The following is a 17,590-nucleotide window of genomic DNA, read 5'->3' on the forward strand; positions in this document are numbered from 1 at the left end:
GGAGTAACCCTGGTGGTGGTGGTGATGATTATGGGCCATGGAGTATGTTCCAATCCATAGAGACTCTGTATAGAGTTTCTGAGGCTGGTAGATTGGAACTGGCCTTGCAGTTAGCCGCCCAATTCATAACCCACTACACTACCAGAGCTCATTATGGGTAACCTTGTTTGTATTTAAAATATTATTGGCATAGCTCCCACTTCACAACACACAATCTACCACAGTAAGGCAAATTGGCAGACAAGTGGTGGTGTAATTGATTGTATTATAATGATGCTTATGGTCACAGGATGATGCAATTGGTGTTCTCAACTACTAACTAAATGGCTGATGGTTCAAATCCACTCAGAAGTTCCTCAGAAGATAGGCCTGACAATCTGCTTCTGAAAGGTCACAGCCTTGAGAGCCCTGAGGAGCAGATCTACTCTGTCCTACAGGGTCACTGTGAGTCAGAATTGACTCTATGACAGTGGGGTTGGGTGGTGTTTTGAATACCAAAGCCAGTAATATTTCTTTTAATTTGAAACTCTAATGTAACACAGCACTTAATATGAACAAGTCACTACTAAACAATATACACTAGCCAATAAAACAAATACAACATTTATACTAGCCAGTTTATTCCTCTCAGCTACTCTAACAATAGTTTGTCACTATTGCTATCCCCAGTTTATGAATGAAGAAACTAGAACATAGATCGTCTAAAACCTTTCTCAATTTCACCTAAAAAGTTGCAGATTAAATCCAGAGGCCCTTCCTTCCTCCTTGTCCTTTCTCTTAGCCCTGTGTTAAGAATTTTTATAAATATAAAATAGCTCAAAGACCCACAACATTAGAACAAGAATTCATTATAGGAAAAAAAAAAAAAAAAATTCCTGCTTGCACATGAACCTAGGAATCCCCAGCTATGGAAAATCTAATCATCAGTTTATTTGTTTTTTCATCAATACCATTTATCTAGGAGCTCCTGAAATTGAAAGCAGTCATGTGATTCTTCGTTATATTTTCAATGCCTGGCACAATGTCAGTTATATAATAAGCATCAAGTAAATATGTTTTTGGTGTTTTGTGCCATTGAGTTGGTTCCAACTCATAGCAACACTGCATAGGGTTTCCAAGGAACAGCTGGTGAATTTGAACTTCCAGCCTTGCGGTTAGCAGTCCAGTGCTTATCCTACAACGCTACACCAGAACTCAAGTAAATATGAGTGGACTTCAAAAAGCTCATGGAAAAAAAAATGGAATTATAAGATACAAATATTTCTAAGAACTTTTGAAACCCTCTCATATTTGTTGAAGAAAATGTTATGACCAAGTGAATAAGGTACACATAGTAACTAATACACTCCAAATGTAGGCTTTAAGTTAAAAGTTTAAGCCTTTGTCAAGCCCATATTTCAATTCCTCTCTGATCCTTTTACTCTGAAATTCCCACTCGTAAGGCCAAGCACTGCAATAATAATAATAGTAGCCTCCGCTCTGTTCAAGGCAGGCCAAAGTTATTGCTGCTACCTAACTGTTTCAGCTTCGTAGGGCCACTCTAACATAAATACCACTAGTGGGTGGTTATAATGGACAGAAATTCAGTTTCTCATAGTTTAAACCAAAAAAACAAAAACAAAATGAACCACTGCCATCAAGTCGATTCTGACTTAGAGACTCATCAGGTTTCCAAGATTAAATCTTTGCCCAGTAGAAAGCCTCAGGTTTTTCCCTCTGAGCAGCTGGTGGGTTTCAGTCCAATGCTTATCCTAGAGATTCACCAGGTCTCAAAGTTTAGGAGACTTGAAATCTGAAGTCAGATACTGACTCTGAGCTCTGGTGACGGTCCTTACTTTTTTGCAACTATGTTCTCTGGTTCCTTGGCAATCTCCTATGGTAAAGCATCTTCCCCCATATGAGTTTGGTTGTTTCTGTGCCTTGATGTTGTTGTTAAGTACCTTCCAGTATGTTGCAATTCATAGTGACCTGGTATAAGGCTTCTAAGAAGCAGTTGGTGGATCCCTGTTAATATGCCTAGTCTCTTTTTCTATATCAAATGTAATTGCTTAAGACACAGCCTGCACTGATATGAATGGCCTCATTAACATAATGGAAATCTTATTCCCAAATAAGATTGTGACCAAAGGAGACCTTGTCGTCTAGTGGATTAAACTTTGGGTTGCTAATAGGAAGGTCCAAAAGGTACAGGATAAAATTTACTACACATATTTTGGGGAGACACAATTCACAAAAATGATTCCTAATGTCCTCCATGATCCACTTACTGTCCCAAACTTCATATATAGTGCGTCTTTAGTTGCTCCCACATAACTCCAACCCATAAGTCAAGCCAAATCCATTGTCAGATGATTGCTTCTTATTGTTGTTGTTGTTAGGTGCCATCGAGTCGAGTCACTTTGAACCCATAGCGACCCTGTATAGGGTTTCCAAAGAGCAGCTGGTGAGTTTGAACCACGGACCTTGCAGTTCAAAAGGCTTTGCAGTCTGGCGCATTAACCCACTGCGCCACACCAGGACTCCAGATGATTGCTAGCTGACTGTAACTCATAACAACCCTATAGGACAGAGCAGAACTGTCCCACATGAATTCGAAGGCTGTAATCTTTGTGGGGAGTCCTGATGTGGCCCTGTGGGATAATACACTGGACCTTAAGGTCGATTTGAACTGCAAGGTTGGAAGTTCAAGTCTACCAGCCACTCCTCGGAAAACTTATACAGGGTGGCTGTGAGACGGAGCTGATTTAACGACACTTATCAACAACAACAATCTTTATGGACTCTTAGTATGGTGCTGTAGGATCAGCGTTGGACTTCAACTACAAGTTCTGCAGTTCAAACCCACCCAGCTGCTCCTCAGAAACCCGATACAGGGTTGCTGAGTTTTAATCAACTTGACAATACTTAACAATAACAGCAACTATCTTTATGGACAGGAGAAAAATGAGGCTATCTGTTCCTGTAAAGATTTACAGTCTTGGGACTGCTAAGGAGCAGTTCTACTCTATCCTATGGGGTGTCTATGAGTTGTAATCGGCACATTAACAATGAATTTAATCTTTACAGAAGCTACTGGCACATCTTTCTTACAAGAAGCAGCTGGTGGGTTTGAATCACCTGCAAGCGCTTAACCATTGTGCCATTAAGACTCCACTCTAACCCATAGGCGGGCCATAAGATAAATGCTATGTAGTTGAATGGCATGGTCAATGAGGCCGGTAGATAGCAAGCCAAATGTGAGAAGATTTGAGGAGGCTAAACCCCAGGGTCATTCCTGCCTTTCAGCTAGTGTATCTCATCAAGTACTCCTCTTTAATCCTTTGCTTGAAGAACTACTGCAAGATTTGCAACAGTGTTAATTAAACTTCACATTCTCCACTCATTAAATAATTTATATCACCATGTTTTAACCATAGTGAGATAGTTACTTTGACTTCAATACTATTTCTCTAAAATAAAAAAAAAAATTAAAATGTTGGCATTAGAGCTATACTAACATCTAAAGCTGACTCTTAATTAGTGACTACCATTTTCATGTTCCCTTAGTTATCTGAAAATCATGTTTCTAAGGAGTTTCAAAGTGGTGCTGTGGAATTGTGTTGATGTGGAACATTGCCTAATAATGATGTTGTCTACTATATATTTATCCCTAGACTCTTTTGGTCAAGATTATAATTAAAAGAGAGGGTTATTACAACTGCATGGTTCTAACTTGTTTCATTTTAGGGCAAGTCTGTTAGTACCTTCTTGAAAATAAAGAACGCAACTCTAAAGTATTTTTCTAAATACCCCAATGAAAATTGCAAGTGCACAAAATAATTTCTCAAATTTTACAAGATGAAATAAATCCAAATATTTATGAAAAAAAATGATGAATTACTAGCAATTTGAACAACAAAAACAGTAAAAATTAATTTCATTTATTTTTAAGTTAGCTAATGAAGAAATGACAATAACAAATCAAATATAAAATAAATTGTTTTAAGGTTTTGAAGGAAATTTCTGAGCATTTTCCTGAAATGATAAAAGCTGACACAATTCTTTATTACTTTACAAAACTAGTTTATTACAACAGTAATGCAGGCTAATGATAAAACCAACCAACCAACGAATAAAAAAATAAAATGAAATAGAAGGATTTAAGGTGTAACAGTATTTTCCTCTCTTCTTTCCACCCCACTCTGTAACTACACTCTATGGAGGTAGTCATTGATAAAAAATGTCTTCCATTTTTAGACATTGAAAACATTTCACTTTTATTACTAAAAGCAATGCCATTTCAAAGCTAGAATTCCTATATATGTCATTTTGAACCTTTATTCAGGTATAGTTGTTATCATTGTGTGCCATCCAGTTGGTTCTGACACATAGTGACCCTGTAGAGGATTGCTGAAAGCAGCTTACAGGTATATGTTGTTGATGTTAGGTGCTGTCAAGCCAGTTCCAACTCGTTGTTGTTAGGTGCTAATGAGTTGGCTTCAACTCACTGAGATCCTATGCACAACAGAAGACAACTGCCCAGTCCTGAGCCATCCTCAGTTATTGTTATTTAAGCCAATTGTTGCTGTCACTGTGTCCATCCATCTCCTTAGGGGTCTTCCTTTTTATGACTGACTCTCCATTTTACCAAGCATGATGACCTTCTCCAGGGAGTGCTCACTCCTGATAGCATGTCCAAAGTATGAGAGACAAAGTCTCACCACCCTGCCTTTTAAGGAGCATTCTGACTGCACTTTCTTCAAAACAGATTTGTTTGTTTATCTGGCACTTTTAATATTCTTCTCCAGCACCATAATTCATATGCATCGATTCTTCTATGATCTTCCTTATTCATTTTTCAACTTTCACATGAATATGAGGACACTGAAAATACCATGCATTGGGTCAGGTGCACCGTAGTCCTTAAAGTGATATCTATGCTCTTAAACATTTTAAAGAGGTCTTTTGCAGCATATTTGCCTAATGCAATGTGCCATTTGATTTCTTGCCTGATGTTTCCATGAACATTGATTGTAGATCCAAGCAAAATGAAGTCTTCGGCAACTTCATTATTTTCTCCATTTATCGTGATATTATTTATTAGTACAGTTGTGAGGATTTTTGTTTTCTTTAAATTAAGGTGCAATCCATACTGAAGGCTGTAGTTTTGTGTCTTTCTTCATCAGTAAGTATTTTAAGTACTCTTCACTTTCAGCAAGCAAGGTTGCATCATCTGCATATCACAGGTTATTAATAAATCTTCTACCAATCTTGATACCACATTCTTCTTCATATGACATAGTTTTTCAGATTATTTGCTCAGCACAGAGATTGAAATAAGTATGGTCAGAGAATACAACCCTGGCACACATCTTTCCTGACTTTAAACCCTTTTCCTGTTGTAACCACTGACTCTTGGTCTAAATACAGGTTCCTCATGAGCACAGCAAAGTGTTCAAGAATATCCGTTCATCATAATATTATCCAGAGTTAGTCATGTTCCACACAGTTGAAAGCCTTTGCATAGTCAACAAAGCAGAAGTAAACATCTTTCTGGTACTCTCTGTTTCCAGATAAAATCCATCTGATGTCAGCAATGATATCCCTTGTTCCACGCCCTTTTTTGATTTTTTTCCTGTACGTTGTTTTGATGTCATCCCACAACTATTTTGGTCTTTGATCATTAGTATCTAATACATCAAATCTGTTCTTGAGATGGTCTCTAAATTCAGTTGGGATATTCTTAAAATCATATTTTGACTCCTGTGGACTTGTTTTAATTTTCTTCCGCTTCAGTCTAAACTTGTATATGAGCAATTTATATAGTCTGTTCTACAGTCTGCCCCTGGCCTGATTTTGGCAGATGATATTGAAATTCTCTACCACATCTTCCCATAAATACAGTCAATTTGATTCTTGTGTAGTCCATCTGGTGAGGTCATGTATATGTTATTGTTGTTATCAAGTGCCTTTAAGTCAGTTCTGATTGATTCATAGTGACCCTGTGCAGGGTTTCTGAGGAGCGGCTACTGGGTTTGAACCACCAACCTTGCAGTTAGCAGTCCAACCTTTTCCTATAGTGCAACACCAGGGCCCTGTCACCTTTTATGCTATTTAAAAAGGTATTTCCAATGAGTAAGTAATTTATCTTGCAAAATTCTATCATGCAGTCTCCAGCATCATTTCTATTATCAAGGCCATGGTTTCCAACTACTGATCCTTTCTCTCTATTGCCAACTTTTTCATTTCCTTCATCAATAATTTGATTTCTGTGTACTCCATCTGGTAAGGTCCATGTGTTTAATCGTCTTTTATGTTGTTTGAAAAAGGTATTTGAATCGAAGAAGTCATTTGTTTTGCAAAATTCTATTATATGATCTCCAGCATCATTTCTATCACAAAGGCCATATTTTCCAACTACTGATCCTTCCCCTTTGTTTCCAACATTTTCATTCCAATCACCAGTAGTTATAAATACATCTTGATTGCATGTTTGATCAATTTCAGGCTGAAGAAGTTGATAGAATTATTTATTTTTATCATCATTAGCCTTAGTGGTTGGTACATAAATTTGAATAATAGTGGTAGTAACTGGTCCCCTTTGTAGGCATATGGATATTATCCTATAACAGACATTTTTGTACTTCAAGACAGATTTTGATGTGTTCTTTTTGATGATGAATGTGATGCCTTTCCTCAATTTGTCATTCTTGGCATAGTAATCCATGTTATTGTCAGATACAGAATAGTCAATACCAGTCCCTTTAAGCTCCCTAAATCTCAGATACCAATGTTTATGCATTCCATTTTATTTTTGACAATTTCCAATTTCCCTATATTTATAGTTGGTACAGTCTATGTTCTGATTATTAATGGATACTTACAGCTAGTTGATTTTCTTAATTCTCAGTTGTGCCTCATCAGTAACTGTAGGTTCCAAAGGCTTTACTCCATTTGCATCATCACAATCAAGTATACTTTGAGAAGACAGCTCTTCCCCAGTCGTATTTTGAGTGCCTTCCAACCTGAGGGGTTCATCTTTCAGTACTATATCTGAAATTATTCTGGTGCTCTTCATCATGTCTCAATATTCAATATTCTGGTGCTGACAGTGTTCCACTGCCATTCACTGGGTTTTCAGTGACTAGATATTTGAAAGTCATCCATCTCTCCTTCTCCTGGCCTGTCTGTGTCTGGAAGCCCACCTGAAACCTGCCCACATGATTGACTGACCCTGCTGGTATTTAAAATACCTGAGACATAGCTCCAGAATCCCAACAACACCCAAGCAACCACAGTATGCCAAACTGACAATGAGTGGTGGCCCGTTTATTTAGGTCTACTTTAATTTTGTCAGCCAAATTTTATGATTTTTGTTGTAGAAACTTTGCACTTCTTTTCTTAGATTTATTCCTAATTACAGGGATTTTTTGTTGCTATTACAAATGGTTTTGGTTTTAGATTTAATTTTTTAGCTGTTTGGGTTTTAGTATGTATATCAATACAATTGATTTTGAATATCAATCTTCAAGCCAGTGTCCTGGATATTCCATCTGAATTTAGAGGCCATCTCAAGAACAGATTTTATGTATTGAACAGTTATGGAAAACTAATGACCAAAGAGCAGACAATTTGTGGAATGACATCAAGAACATCATACATGAAGAAAGCAAAGATAATTAAAGGTCAGGAAAGGGAGAATACACAAATGTGTGTGTCAGAAGAGATTCTGACACATGTTCTTGACCATAGAGTAGCTAAAGTGAGTGGCAGAAATGATGAAGTAAAAGTGCTGACCAGAAAATTTCAGAAGACAGCTTGAGAAGACAAAGTAACATTTCATATGTAATGATATATGCAAAGACCTGGAGTTAGAAAACCAAAAAGGAAGAGTACATTCAGTGCTTTTCAAGCTGAAAGTACTGAAGAAACAAATGCAAGCCTTGTGTTGCAATATTTAAGGATTCTGTGAGAAAAATATTGAATGATGCAGGAAGCTGGACTATATGACAAAGAATGTGGCATCAGAAATGGAGGAAGGCTCATTTATAATCTGTGATGTGTAGATTATACAGCCTTGTTAGCTGAAAGTAAAGAGGATTTAAATCACTTGCTGATGAAGATTGAAAACTAAGACCTTCAGTATGGATTATAACTAACTGTAAAGAAAACAAAAATTCTCACAACTGGACCAATAAACAAGTCTTCTCATCATGGTAAATGGAAGAAATCCTATTTTTCTATTGATTGGAAAATTCAATATATTAAGATGTCAAATCTTGACAAATTTATTTATAGGCTCAACACAAACCTACTCAGAAAGTTCTTTTGTAGAAATTGACATAATTCTAACACTTTTATAAAATTCGTCTCTGAATACAAAACCCCAAAAACATGGTGCCTTCAAGTCAATTCCAATTCATACTCCAGGACAGAATAGAAGCATCCCATAGGATTTCCAAGACTGAAATTTTTATAGGCGCAGAATGCCACATTGTTCTTCTATGGCAGATGGTGGGTTTGAATCATCAACCTTTGGTTTAGCAGGTGAGTGGTTGACTACTGTGCCACCAGGAAAATCCTTGATTCTAGAATATTCCATACAATTTTGAAAAAGAACAAATGTTGTAGAGATACTGTATATCAAGTTTTACTATAAAGGTACAGTGATCAGAACAATCTGGTGTTACTACAATGTGAGATATTTTATCACATTATAATAAATTATCACATTATATATATTAATGGTATAAAATAGAGTCCAGAAACAGACAAATATACACATGGTTACCCGATTTACCACAAAGTCACTGTTGTAATTCAGTAAAAAAGAAATGGTACTGAGTCCATTGGATTGTTGTTGTTAGTTGCTATGGAGTAGGTTCCAACTTATAGCAATGCTAGACACCACAGAAGGAAACACTACCTGGTCCTGCACTGACTTCACAATTGTTCTGTTTGAGCCCATTGTTGCTGCCACTATGTCAGTCCATCTCATTGGGGGTCTACCTTTTTGTCATTGACCCTCCACTTCACCAAGCATGATGCTCTTCTCTAGGGACTGCTTCTTTCTGATAACATGAACAAGGAACAAGAATGAATTCTTGCCATTCTTGCTTCTGGAGCATTCAGGCTCCAAGACAGATTTGTTTGTTCTTCTGGCAGTCCATGGTACTTTCAATACTCTACCCAACACCATAATTCAAATGTATCAATTCTGTTACAGTCTTCCTTATTTATTGTTCAGTTTTCGCATGCAAATGAAGTAATTGAAAATACTGTGGTATGGGTCAGGAGCACCTTAGTCTTCAAAGTGACATCTTTGTTCTTTAACATGTTAGTGAGACCTTGTAAAGCACATTTGCCTAATACTGCTGCTTCCATGAGCATTGATTGTGTAAGCAAGCAAAATGAAGTCTTTGGCAACTTCAACTATTCCTTCGTTCAACATGATATTATCTATTGGTCCTATTGTGAGGATTTGGATAGTCGCTTAAAAAATTAATTTGAGAGGTATCATAGTTCTACATGTGAGAGTGACACAATCAAGCTTCCAGAACTTGAGGTAAGAAAAGATTTCTTAAGCGGAAAATCAACACAAACCATAAAGAAAATATTGATATGTTGGACTTAATTAAAATTAAAAATATGTGCTCCTGAAGAAACACCATTAAAAGAGTGAAACAACAAGTCACAGACCAAGAGATGATATTGGCAATGCAAATGTTGAAAAACATATTTATATCCAGAGTATATAAAGAATGTTCACAATCATTAAGAAAAACTGACAGTTGATAATTTTTTTTTTAAACTGGGAGGCAAAACTTGTATAGACAGTTAACAAGTTGTTTTTAAGTGCCATCGAGTTGGTTCTGACCCATAGTGACCCTGTATAGGGTTTCCAAGGAACAGCTGGTAAGCTTGAACCATCAACCTTCCAGTTCAAATGGCTTTGCAGTCTGGTGCATTAACCCATAGTGCCACACTGAAGGTATTAAAATAACTAAAAATCAACATCATTAGTTACCATGAAAATGATATGCTCATATATCCCCACCAGAAAGATTGAAATTTCAAACAGATAATGTCAAGTGTTGGTGAAATTGTGGAACAACTGGAACTTATATTGCTAATGTGAGTGTAATTTGTCATATCTGCTTTGGAAAATTGTTCTATACCATATATCAGTGTTAAATTTACCTATATCTATAACCCAGCAATTCCACATATATATATACTCATATATCCAACAGAAAGAAATAATGATGTCCACCAAAAAATTTACAAGAATGTTTTTAGCAGCTTTATTCATAAGAGCCAAAAGCTAGAAGCAAGTCAAGCATCCTAAGGATAAATAAATTGTAATATATTTTCACAGTGAAATGAGATCAATAAAAAACTGGTATGTGCAATAACATGGATATCACAGACATAAAGTTGGACTAAAAAGCCAGTCACAAAAGAACACAAAGACATATTATGAAGTTTTAAATCAGGAAACACTTAGCTCAAATGAAGGATCCCTGATGATGCAGTGGTTAACCATTCAGGTGCTAATTGAAAGAGTGGTAGTTTTAACTCACCAATGGCTCCATGAAAGAAAGATGTGGCTGCCTGCTTCCATAAAGATTACAGCCTTAGAATCCCATGGAGCAGTTTTGCTTTGTTTCGTAGGGTAGATGAGTCAGAATCATCTTGACTGCAATGGGGTTTTTTTGTTTGTTTGTTTATTTTCTGTTTTGTTTTATTTTTTTATAAATTTGTTCTTTATGTTCTTAACCCTTACCCCAGAGAGCCATCTGAGCATAATTCCATGAAGGCCATCAAGGCTACATAGAGCGTCTTAAAAATAATTCTATTCATGTTTTCACTCAACTAGTTAGACTAGATTATACACTCTCATTTAAAAAAAACAAAAAACAAAAAAACTAAGTAAAATAAAAATAACTCCTAATGCTGAGTTCCATAAAGAATCCCTAATAATTTGAATGTTCCAACTTGTTATTAGTTTGGTTCATTTTATATAAGAAAAATGCATCAAGGAAATAATTAGCAAAAAGTCTGATTTTTCAGGCTAGCGAACTGCTTCACATTCACTTCAGGGAGTACCAAAACCTCCACCCAGCTTTAAATCATGGTCATATCACATGACATTGGTCCCAAATGTCAGCAGGGTTTTGATGATGGTGCCAGGCTCTGTCCCACAGAATAACAGCCTGCTTGGTAGGGTAAAAGAAGCAGCTCTGTAGCTTCAGCTCTCTGTCTCGTTTCAAGCTGAAGGGCTCCAGACTCTCACTCTACGGCAGTATGCGGTTCAATCTTTCCAACCAGAGTACAGTTAGGTCAATGTCCATCTGCATGAGGCAGAGGATGGCAGACATCTAGATCATTGACTTTCTGGTTCTGCTCAGCATATTTGGCATATATTTTCTGTTGCTCCTGCGTGAAGCTCAAGAGGATTTCTATGGACAGATTCATCTTCAGATGGTTCTCTGCAACCTTGTTCAATTGTTTAGCACTTCAGAGATGGTAAGCTAATAAATTACAGTCTTCCTAACAGCCAAGACCATGAGATCTGTTCAGGATAAGACCCACTGTCTGCTTCCATAAAGATTACAGTCTTGGAATCCCTGGGTCAGTTTTGATTTGTTTTTGTTTTGTAAGGCAGATATGAGTCAGAATCATCTCGATTGTAATGGGTTGTTTTTTGTGTGTGCTCCATCTGCCATGAATTGGGGGAGGGGGTGTTAATGTGGGAACTAAGGAACTCTGGTAGCGTAGTGGTTACGAATCAGGCTGCTAAATTCAAGGTCGGCAGTTCGAAACTACCAGCTGTTCCGTTGGAGAAAGATGAGGCTTTCTGCTCCCGTAAAGATATACAGCCTCGGAAACCCTATACAGGGTTGCTATGAGTCGGAACTGACTCCATGATACTTAACAACAACAATATGGGGACTAGTTGGAATTCTCTTTGATTTTTTTAACCAAAGCATTCTGATCAAAAGCAACGGCCTCTGCACACTGAAGCAGGTGATCCTGATATCGGAGGCAGAGTTACAACACCAGCTGAGCATCCAGCTTCTTCAATTTAGTATCGATTGGAGAGGTCTGGCCATGCAACAATCCTTTCAAAAGCAACTGGAACGCTGTAATTTCTTGCAATTTGAAGACATCAGAGTCCTTGCTGACATTCAGTGAGACCTGGGAGCCCTGAGCTACAACCACTATGTCATCCATCTTGGCTCTATATTTAGTTGAAGAAGGGATCATCCCTCCATTCAGCAGGCTGTCTCCTTCCCTGAAATGGTTTTGTTTTTGGTAAGGTGATAAACTTGAAAAGAGTGGAGAGCACTGGAGAATTAGTGGACTAGTTTGGGACATAAGAACCTTTTGGGATTCTGTAATATTCTATATCTTGCTGGTGTGTCACTGTAAGATAAACCTTGGACTGCTAACCCCAATATCAGTGGTTCAAACCCACCAATCACTTCTTGGAAACCTTTTATAGGGTCGCTATGAGTTGAAATCAACTTGACAACACTAACAACAACAACATACGATTAAACAACATTCCTATGTAGTAATTCATCAAGATGTACACCTATGATGTGTGTGTTTTATGTAAGTTACATATCAATAAAATACTTTAAGTAATTTTTTTTTCTGGTAAAGTTTCCAACCAGTCCTCAACATAACCATTCTACTCCTCATTACAAACCTGTCTCATAATCCACCCACCATTTCTGCGTGGGTTGTCATTACTTCTAATGGTCATTTTTATCCCTCTCTACAGTACTTTGTTGTATGTTAACAAAGACAAGAGAAAGATGGGGAAGGTGTGGGATTAATGTAATTTTATTATTTTTGATACTTCAGTGATCTGTACATTAGGGTTCTGTTATTACATTCAGCAATAACTTTTGAAAAATCCTGGATTTTTGCCTTCCCTTCTTTGTACTTTCATTTTCTCTATGGAAAATGGGAATAATTATAACTGGCCAGACTTTCAAGGCTTGTTATGAAAACTACTGAGATAGCATCTTAAAATTGTATAGAAATGATGTTATACAAATACAGAAGGTGTTATTATTCTTAATAATAAATATGGTTTCAAAAGATAGCTTCCAAAGATCTGCAATCATAATTAGAACATTACTTCTCTACCTTGTTAAGTTTTTATCTTACATGCTCCAAAGCAATGAGCTAGAGATGAAAACAAAATCACCAAAATACCAGCAACAACATCAAGAAACATACCAATTCTTTGGCCTAGTATATGATTGTACATAATCTCTAGAAATTACTGTACCTGCTTTTAACTTTACTTATCTATATTTTCCCTTTTTGTCTACCTGGAAAACATCTACTCATCCTTAAGAACTCATCTAGAGTTACCATTTCTTTAAAGACTGATCAAAACTCCTTCCACTCTCCCTTTTGCTCCTGCTTCCCAAAGCCAATCTACCCTTTGTTATGGCTTGAATTGTCTCTTGCAAAAATAAATGTCAACATGGGTGGGCAATGATTTCGTAGCACTATTAATTATCCTCCATTTTGTAATCTGATATAATTATCCTATGTGTTGTAAATGTTAACCTCTATGATGTTAATGGAGTCCTGGTGTGGCATTGTTGGTAAGTACTGGATTCTTACCATAAGGCTGGTGGTTCAAATCCACCAGCCACTCCTCAGAAACCCTACACAGGGTCACCATGAGTAGGAACCTACTCAACAGCACTTAAAAACAACAACAGCATGATGCTAATGAGGTAAGACTATGGACAGTTTTGATAATGATAAAGGTCACAATCTAAAGAATGTGGTTGTATTTTGAGCCAATCTTTTTTTTTTTCATTTTTAACTTTTTATTGTCAATTGGGGGAAGGTTTACAGATAAGACCATCAGCTCTACATTCAGCAAACTATACATCTTATTTCATCTCAATGATCACAATCCCCTTCCTGCAATAACATTTATCCTACTTCCTCCCAAGGTGGACTTCTGAGTCTGCAGAGGTGATGTGAACTCCATGTTGTTACTGTCATCTCTGCCTGCCAGATACCAGAGCAGATGTCGTCTTTTTGAGGAGGGCATGCAGAGGTGATCTGGGGTTTGTATAGCATGTGGTTCCTGGGCCCTGGGAGGTCTTCTGCTAAATTTTAAAATGAAGTTCATTTGTTAACCCAGAAGAGTTTGAGTTATTGGTTTACAAAAACTGTGCCCATTGTGCAGTCTCTAAGCAGGTGAGGTAAAACAGAGATGGCAAGTCATTGTCTGAAAACCTGGGATCATAGACAGGGAAGCAGAGACAGGAAAGAACCCTGAGCTAGTTGCTTTTTTTAAGTTTTAAGTTTTAAGTTTTTATTGTGAATTGCGTGACAGTTTACATGGGAGAACATCAGCTTTACATTCATCCTGTCGTATTTCGTTTCATTACAATGATTACAATTCCCTCCATGTATCATCATTCAACAGCATTTGCTTCCATTCCCTCTGGTTTTTTGGGGGGTGCACACCGAAGCACTGAGGAATAGATAACCATTCGAGCAACCAAAGGGTGTACCCTGAACACCAGCCCCCTGGCGGCCAGCACACAGCGCCTCTCCCTCCTTGAGTCTAGAATCCTCAGCTGTTCCATCTTTCCATGTCATTGTCTCTGCCTCAATTTCTGGCATTGTTGTTTCTCTGGATAGGGTCCCACACTCCGCTGTTCTCCATTGATGGTCCCAGGGTCCTCTGCTCCTGGACTGCAAGATCAACCAATCCCCTCCTTTTGTTATACAACATCTACCTTTATTTACATTTGCAACAATCATAATCAGTCCTGATAGCAATTATTCACTATTGAACCACAAGAGTTTTATCCCCATCTCCGTTCACCAGCCCCATCTGGACAAGTTGGAAACCACTCAGTGGAGATTCAACCTTCCCAGGCACTCTCTGAAACTAAGCTCCTTCTTGAAAACTTGTAAGCCAGTCACTTCATGCCTTTGTAGCACCCCCATTTTGGTACATTGACCTTGCAGTACCCAATGTTTAAATTGCCCATCCTTGTCAAACCTGTGTACAGAGGGGGTGGAAATGAACCTTGCTGTAAAGATTCCTTCCCTTTTTTAAGCTATTACATCTATATGTAAAGGTGAAGTTCATCAAATAGTAGTGGATTACACTTTTTCCCCTCTCTCTCTTCCTCTAGTCAAGCTCTGATCATCCAGCCATTAAAGCTAGGTCAAATGGGTACTATCTGCAAGTATGGGCATTCTTGTGCATCTCCCCTACCTTCATATCAACTGGATGTTTCACTCTCTGCTCTAGTCCTCTGTGCCTCTGTCCTGTCCACAGGCTCAGGAGTCCCCAGGTTGCACTGTACTGCTGGCCAACCAGGTCAAGCCAATCGCTTTTCAGATTATAAAAGATTACAAAAGCAGAGATCAGAGAGATCTACTATCGCCAGAAAAAAAAGATGACGTGCAAAGTGCATCCTTTGAAACTAGGTCCCAGAAACTCCTAGTGTTAGAAATTAAGATTAATGCCAAGACACATGGGAATCACTAAGGGACATCGAGCCCACAGAGGTTGAAAGGAGACAAGGACCTTTGAATAACACAGAGAGAAAACCTTCTCCTAGGACCATCACTCTGAGTTCAGACTTCTAGCACCCTGAACTATGCGGGAATCGATTTATGTTTTTAAAAACATCAACATGCAGTGTTTCTGGTATAGCAGCACTAGAACACTGTTGCTGTATTGTTGCTAAGTGCAGTGGAGTCAGTTCCAACTCATGGCAGTCCTGTGTAGCTGGTTGAGTTTAAACTGCTGAACTTGCAGTTCAAACCGACCTTGTGATCCAGTGCTTATGCTAAAATGCCATGTCAGGACACCATCACTAGACAACTAAGACACTCTATATTATAACCTGACTATCACTATTACTATTAATAGTCATACTGATGTTGTTGATGGCTATTATATAGGCAGCCCCTAACTCATCATAGTGACCCCATGAACAACCAAAACAGATGGTGGCTACACATTAAGTGCACTGGCCAGGACTCAAACTTAGGTCTCTTACATGGAATGTAAAGATTCTGCCATTGAACCACAGTTTTATATATATACTCACATAAATATACATATATACATACATATGCAAAGGAACCCTGGTAGCCTAGTAGGTTACATGCTGGGCTACTAACAGTAAGGTCAGCAGTTTGAATCTGGCAGCTGCTCTGCATGAAAAAGGTGAGGCTTTTATTCCCATAAAGATGAACAAACTTGGAAACCTTATACAAGGTCACTATGAGTCAGAAATGACTTTTATATATATATATATATGTTGTTGTTAAGTACCCTATATAAGGTTTCTGAGGAGCAGTTGGTGAGTTTGAACAACTGACCTTGAGGTTCAAACTGACCTTGCAGTACAGTGCATTATCCTGTAGTGACACACCAGGACTCCATCTATATCAGAGTCCTGGTGTGACGCTGTAGGATAAATCACTGGACTGCAAAGTTGATTTGAACAGTAAGGTTAATGGTTTAAACTCACCAACCATCAACCATTCCTTGGAAATCCTATACAAGGTCATTACGAGTGGGAAACAATTCCATCGCACTTGACAACAACATATGTGTATGTGTGTGTATGTATGCATACAAATGCATATGCATATACATATAGTCCTGGTGTCCCACTGATGAATAAGCTCTGGATTGCTAACCACAAGTTCAGCAGTTCAAACCACCACGCTGCTCCTTGGAAACATTTTACAGGGTTACTATGAGTCAACACTTAACAATGCACATCTGCATATACACATACATATACCACAACTCATCTGTCAGTTTGTCCTACATGTTATTGTGATTCAGGAAACTATGCCACCAGTATTTTAAATATCAGCACAGTCATCCATGCTGGACACGTCTCAGCTGAATTTCCAGTCTAAGACAGAGAAGGAAGAAGGAGAGAAGGACTACCTCCGAATATTTACTCACTGAAAACCTTAGGAACAGCAGTGGAACACTATCAGACAGCACCATATTATTGAATATTGATACATGATAAAGTTTGCAATCAAGATGCACTATAATTACTGGCAATTGGAATGCAAAGTTTGGAAACAAAGAGGAAGGATCAGTCATTGATGATAGAAATGATGCATGACAGAATTTTTCAAGACCAATGATTTATTCATTGCAAATATCTTTAAAACAGCATACAAGACAGCTCTACACATGGACCTCATGAGATGGAATACACAGAAATCAAACTGACTATATCTGTGGAAAGAGATGGTGTAAAATCTTCATATTAGCCAAAACAAGGCCAAGGGCAAACTGTGGAATAGACCATCAATTGTTCATATGGAAGTTCAAACTGAAGCTGAAGAAAATTAAAAGAAAAAAGTCCAAGAGAGCCAAAATATGACCTTGAACACATGCCATAAGAATTTAGACATCATCTGAAGAACAGACTTCATGCATTAGACACTAACGACATAAGACAAGAAGAGTTGTGTGATGACATCAAGCACATCATAGAGGAAGAAAGCAAATGGTCATTAAGAGGTCAAGAAAGGGGGAAAAGACCAAAATGGAAGTTAGAAG

At 37.8% G+C, this 17,590-nt stretch overlaps 1 pseudogene; it reads right to left on the reverse strand.

Annotated features, from left to right (window-relative positions):
- Window positions 1-11,117: 11,117 nt before the first annotated feature.
- Window positions 11,118-12,249, reverse strand: LOC102830706 (annotated as a pseudogene).
- Window positions 12,250-17,590: the final 5,341 nt, after the last annotated feature.

The sequence above is a fragment of the Chrysochloris asiatica genome, unplaced genomic scaffold (genome assembly GCF_000296735.1).
Source record: "Chrysochloris asiatica unplaced genomic scaffold, ChrAsi1.0 scaffold00048, whole genome shotgun sequence".
NCBI lineage: Eukaryota > Metazoa > Chordata > Mammalia > Afrosoricida > Chrysochloridae > Chrysochloris > Chrysochloris asiatica.